The sequence below is a fragment of the Triticum aestivum genome, chromosome 6A (genome assembly GCF_018294505.1).
Source record: "Triticum aestivum cultivar Chinese Spring chromosome 6A, IWGSC CS RefSeq v2.1, whole genome shotgun sequence".
NCBI classification, from domain to species: domain Eukaryota; kingdom Viridiplantae; phylum Streptophyta; class Magnoliopsida; order Poales; family Poaceae; genus Triticum; species Triticum aestivum.
Genome location: NC_057809.1, coordinates 107,241,245 through 107,248,245, shown reverse-complemented (window position 1 = coordinate 107,248,245; position 7,001 = coordinate 107,241,245).

Below are 7,001 nucleotides of genomic sequence, written 5' to 3'. Positions count from 1 at the left end.
CATGAAGTTGTCACGCCAACGACTACTTCTACTTCTATGACTAACGTTTAGCAATAAAGTAAAGTAGTTTACATGGCGTTATTCAATGACACGCAGGTCATACAAAAAATAAAGACAACTCCTATGGCTCCTGCCGGTTGTCATACTCATTGACATGCAAGTCGTGAATCCTATTACAAAGAACATGATCTCATACATCACAATTCATCATTCATCACAACTTCTGGCCATATCACATCACATGATCAATCGCTGCAAAAACAAGTTAGACGTCCTCTAATTGTTGTTGCATCTTTTACGTGGCTGCAATTGGGTTCTAGCAAGAACGTTTTCTTACCTACGAATCACCACAACATGATTTTGTCAACTTCTATTTACCCTTCATAAGGGCCCTGTTCATCGATTCCGCTCCAACTAAAGTGGGAGAGACAGACACCCGCCAGCCACCTTATGCAACTAGTGCATGTCAGTCGGTGGAACCGGTCTCACGTAAGCGTACGTGTAAGGTTGGTCCGGGCCGCTTCATCCCACAATACCGTTGAGCAAGAAAAGACTAGTAGAGGCAAGTAAGATGACAAAATCCAGGCCCACAACAAAATTGTGTTCTACTCGTGCAAAGAGAACTACGCATAGACCTAGCTCATGATGCCACTGTTGGGGAACGTTGCAGAAAATTAAAATTTTTCCTACGGTTTCACCAAGATCCATCTATGAGTTCATCTAAGCAACGAGTCAAGGGAGAGAGTTAGCATCTACATACCACTTGTAGATCGCGTGCGGAAGCTTGCAAGGTGATGATGTAGTCGTACTCGACGTGATTCGAATCACCGATGACCAAGTGTTGAACGGACAGCACCTCCGCGTTCAACACACGTACGGGACGGGAGACGTCTCCTCCTTCTTGATCCAGCAAGGGGGAAGGAGAGGTTGAGGAAGACAGCTCCACCGGCAGCACGACGGCGTGGTGATGGTGGAGAGGCAGTACTCCGACAGGGCTTCGCCAAGCACACAACGGAGGAGGAGAGGTGTTGGGGAGGGGAGGGCTGCGCCTTGGAGGGTGGTGCGGCTGCCCTCCCCTCACCCCTCTATTTATAGGGGGAAGGGAGAAGGGGGCCGGCCCCCTAGAACCCATCTAGGGGGGGTGCGGCGGCCTAGGGGAGAGGGGAGAGGGTGGCTTGCCCCCCAAGTCAAGGGGGCGCCCCCTCTAGGGTTCCCCCTCAACCCTAGGCGCATGGGCCCAAGGGAGGGGGGTGCGGCCAGCCCACCAGGGGCTGGCTCCCTGCCCCACGCAGCCCATGTGGCCCCCCGGGAGGGGTGGCCCCTCCCGGTGGACCCCCGGAACCCTTCCGGTGGCCCCGGTACAATACCGGTATGACCCCGAAACTTCCCGGTGTCCGTTTGACAACTTCCCATATATAAATCTTTACCTCCAGACCATTTCGGATCTCCTCGTGACGTCCAGGATCCCATCCGGGACTCCGAAAAACATTCGGTAGTCACATACTAGTCTTCCTAATAACCCTAGCGTCACCGAACCTTAAGTGTGTAGACCCTACGGGTTCGGGAGACATGCAGACATGACCGAGACGCTCTCGGTCAATAACCAACAGCGGGATCTGGATACCCATGATGGCTCCCACATGCTCCTCGATGTTGTCATCGGATGAACCACTATGTCGAGGATTCGATCAAACCCTGTATGCAATTCCCTTTGTCAATCGGTACGTTACTTGCCCGAGACTCGATCGTCGGTATCCCAATACCTTGTTCAGTCTCGTTACCGGCAAGTCACTTTACTCGTACCGTAATGCATGATCCCGTGTCCAACACCTTGGTCACATTGAGCTCATAATGATGATGCATTACCGAGTGGGCCCAGAGATACCTCTCCGTCATACGGAGTGACAAATCCCAGTCTCGATCCGTGTCAACCCAACAGCTACTTTCGGAGATACCTGTAATGCACCTTTATAGTCACCCAGTTACGTTGTGACGTTTGATACACCCAAGGCACTCTTACGGTATCCGGGAGTTACACGATCTCATGGTCTAAGGAAGAGATACTTGACATTGGCAAAGCTCTAGCAAAACGAACTACACGATCTTTTATGCTATGCTTAGGATTGGGTCTTGTCCATCACATCATTCTCCTAATGATGTGATCCCGTTATCAACGACATCCAATGTCCATAGTCAGGAAACCATGACTATCTGTTGATCACAACGAGCTGGTCAACTAGAGGCTCACCAGGGACATATTGTGGTCTAAGTATTCACACGTGTATTACGATTTCCGGATAATACAGTTATAGCATGAATAAAAGACATTTATCATGAACATTGAAATATAATAATACTTTTATTATTGCCTCTAGGGCATATTTCCAACATGGTCTCACCATCATTCCGTGCATCGTCGACGTTTGGGTCCACATCATCATCACCCAATGGTCTAGCGTCATCGTTTCTAACCACATCATCATCATCATCATCAGGTTTCTCTTGATAGAACACTCCCTCGTATGTCATGGGGTTAATGTTGTAGTAATCGTCTTCATTCGGGTCTGGTAGCTTACCATGTGGCGACACCTTGAACACAACTTCCCAACCCTTTATATACACTTTCTGGCATGGGTAAGGCAGATAATATACTTGTGTAGCTTGGGTAGCCGCAATGAAGAGATCGGCTCCAGCATAGACGGTTGATGGTTTAACTTCGACCAAACCAATGGAAGGCGTATGTTTTACCCCCTGTCGGGGATCGAACCATCGGCATTTGAACACAGGCAGACTTAGGGTCTCACACCCCTGGCGGAATTTAACCTCGTATATATTTTGTACCCTTCCATAGTAGTCTACTGAATTTTGACCGGGGTGTACACTCCAGTATTTATAGTTTTGGGATCGGGGCGACTATTTTGGTGCTCCTCTGTATGGAAGCGATACCCATTCACATCATACTTTTTACATGTCATGACGGCAGGGCCAAAACCCATGGAAACCCATCTCAATTCATCATCCATAGATATGTTCGGATCTTTTCCCTACAAGTATAATGGAAATTGTTGTGTGCATTAGTTCGGTTAACTAATAAATGTTGAAGTAGGTATTTAATAGGGGAGTGTGGAAAATTACTTTCTCCATGAACCAAGCAACAAAATTTTTACGTCCAGGGTTTCCATGACGGAGAAGAGTAAGTGCCTCCGCCTCAGTAGGAGGATTCACTCCCGTCCATTCCTCTTGAACGAAATCACTAAAAAAGATAAGCGGTGTTAGACCGAGACTAAGTGAACATGAAACATGATGATGTGGAAGACATAAAGGAATGGTGTAGTGGTATTACCTCATCCACACTTCCTCAACTTCCTTGATGTTGTGCAAGATATAGAACATGAGGTCCTCCCACTCTTGTCGTGGCATGTTATAAGATTTTGAGGCCCCAGCCCTCCCACCTTGCGCGTTGAATAGATCGAGCCTGGGTTGATACTTGGGCTCTTCTATATTGTATCGAGGCGCCTTGTTATGCAGATGGGGAACGTGGTCTGGATAGTATGATGTCCTGAGGTCTGACACCTCCTCTAGGATAACTGCCTCAGCTATGGAAGCTTCAATCTTAGCTTTGTTTCCACATTTCCGTCGGAGATGCTTTTTCTGCCTCTTAGGGTCGTACTGCCAGCGATTTTGCACAGGGCCCCCCAACAATACCTCATTCGCGAGGTGCAGAATGAGATGTGTCATCGGAGTAAAGAAGCCTGGCGGAAAGATCTTCTCTAGCTTGACTATCAACTCAGGTGCCTTCTTATGCAATTTTTCGATCACCTCTTTACTTACTTCTTTAGCACAGAGCGTGCGGAAGAAATGGCTAAGCTCGGCAAGCACTCGCCAGACATGCTCGGGGACATAGCCTCGAACCATCACCGGCATTATCCGCTCAATCCATACATGGTATTCATGACTCTTCAGGCCGGTCACTTTGCCCGTTGAAAGATTGACTCCCTTACTTATATTCGATGCATAACCATCGGTGAACTTTAAAATTTGTTTCAGCCAGATAAGTACTTCTTTTTTTTCTGGCGGTTTAAGGACAAAGTCAGCATCTGGCTTGAACCAGTTTTTTCGACTGCCTGTGGGAGGCTTCATGTTCACCCGTGGTCTATCACAAATTCTCTGTTGATCGGCTCTAGCTTTTACGTTATCCTTCGTCTTATCAGGAATGGTGAGGATCGTGTGGAAAAGGTACTCTGCCACATTCTTTTCGGTGTGCATCACATCAATATTGTAAGGAAGTTTGAGGTCCTTGAAATAGGGAAGCTGCGAGAAGGGGGTAATGTGAGTCCAGTTGTGCGTCTCACCATATCCCTTGAAGCCTTTGCCTTTGCCTTTGACTTTAGGCTTGAGAGCTTTTAGTTGAGCAAGAACATCAGCCCCCGAAAATGTTGGAATCTCGGTTACTTCATGAACAACCCGACCTTTCGTGAAGTTCTTCTTGTCTTCCCTGTCTGGATGGTCTGGAGGGAGGAACTATCGATGCAGGTCAAAGGCTACATACTTTCCACCCTTACTCAGCCAAATCATTTGCAGAGCCTACATGCACACTGGGCATGGCATCTTCCCACTTGTACACCATCCGCAGAATAGAGCATAGCCGGGAAAGTCATGCATGCAATAGTGCAACCAAACTTTCATCAAGAAATTTCTCTGCAGATCCCGGTCGTATGTCAACCTCGAAAAGTACCAAGAATGGTGCAAAGCATCCACAAGCGGCTGCATAAACACACCCAATTGCTTCCCCGGGTATTCAGGCCCCAGAATGATGAGCGACAAGAACATGGTCTTCCGTTGCATTAGGGCACCGGGAGGAAGATTGAGCGGAATTACAAACACAGGCCAGCAGGTGTATGGATTGGATGACATACCATATGGATTCAACCCATCACCTGATATGGCTATTCTGACATTCCCAGCCTCGGCTGCTTCCTCGGGGTATTCTTCATCGAATGACTTCCATGCTTCCCCTCCCGATGGATGTACAATTTTTTTGGATTGTACCTTATACCTTCCGTGTGCCACTTCATCATTTTGGCAGACTCCTTCGTGATGAAAAGGCGCTGCAGTCTTTTTATCAAGATACCGAAGAACCTTAACGGGGATGGTTAGCTGCTTTTTCTCACCATCCTCACCGACCACCTCAATGTACCGAGACGAACCGCACTTCCTACAGTACTTGTCATCTGCATACTCGTGCCTAAACAAAAGGCAATTCTTCGGGCAAACATCTATTTTCTCATAATCCATAGAGAGTGCCTTCATGATTTTCTTTGTATCATACATGCTTTTTAGCAGTTCATGACCCTCAGGGAGGCTGTTAGCCCATACTCCCAGGAATGCTTCGAAGCATTTCTGGCTACAGCCGTACTCAGCCTTGACTGCAATCAGTTGCGAGATGGCATCCAGCTGAGATATTTTCGCACCCGCATAAAGAGGTTTCTTTGACGAGGCCAAGACCTCCAAGAAGGCCTTTGCGGTTGCCTCCGGCTCCTCCGGTTCATTCTTTGAAGGTGTCGCATTTGCCGTTTCTGCAACAATGACATCATCTAGCATGTCCCTGACCCCGTCATCCTCATATCCATCGATGCGTTGTCGCATCACCTCCTCTCTACCATGGTCCTGCTCGGCTATGTTTATCGGCGACATGTCAAAGTTTGGCATATATCCATGCGTGCGAAGGTGCTCACTCATGTCCGTCTGATTTCTACGGTGACGTCTGGCACATCTCGCATAGGGGCATGGTGGGATAATTCTCATTGGATGACGGAATATCTCCTTCAAATACACATCGGTTTTCTCGATCCACTCTGGTGTTACTCGATTCCGACAGATAAAACCACTGTACATCCACTGATTATCTGCCATCCTCTGCTTTTTTGCAAGCCACACAACATAATTAAGGATTCACTTAAATTAATCACATCAAATTTTCAGTTTCTACCTCGTTTAATCCACCTACATCTCTAATAGGTGAAGATGGGTCCTAATCCCAACCGAGGATGTGTAGATTGAGTACGTTCTACATTTTACCCCGTTCCGAGACAAAATTTCGGCAGCACCTCCCCGCTGTTCTCCAGATACACGTCTCGGCAAATAGCCGAGAGAATGTGCTCCGGAGAACAATGGGGAGGCGCCGCCGAAATCCTGTCTCGGAACGGGGTAGAACATGGAGAACATACCCAATCTACACATCCTCGGGCTGTCCATGGAAAACGCTGGACAATCTGAAAGAGCGGCGGTGATAAATATGCAATTGAATGCATATTTATCGATGCAACCCTTTCGGACGGGAGACGCCTAGGTTACGTCAGTTGACTTGAGAATGAAATCTAGTGATATCAAAAATTGGAGGAGATGGACTTGTAGCTCACCCTCGGCTGTAGAGGAAGTAGTCGAACAGCAGAGGGATGCTCAGGGGGGCCAACGCGTATGACAACGGTCACTCCGATGAAATGCGAAACCACAAAGCCTGCAAATTCCATCGCGACAAAAAATTAGAACATCACAACTCATAGAGCATATTTAAAACATTTAAACATGCATTCATTTATTTTTGCATCATGTAGGCAAAAAAACTAACAACATTAACAATATATTCATCATCATCATCACATATTCATCATCATCATTATCACCTATTTGTCTAACCAAATTTTTTTACTACCTATATTCATCATCGTCATCACATATTCATCATCGTCACCAATTTTTTTCAAGATATGCAACATATAGCATCTCATCTAACCAATTTTTTTTACTACCTATAACTATCTATCTAACTATCTACCTATCTAACTATCTATCTAACTATGTATGTAACTATATAAATACCTATCTAAATACCTACCTAAATACCTATCTAACTAGCTACAAAATTACTAAAAACACTAAAAAATACAAAAAAATCACCTTCGAGAGGGCTGGCCGGAGTCGGGGCGGGGAGGCGCGGGGTC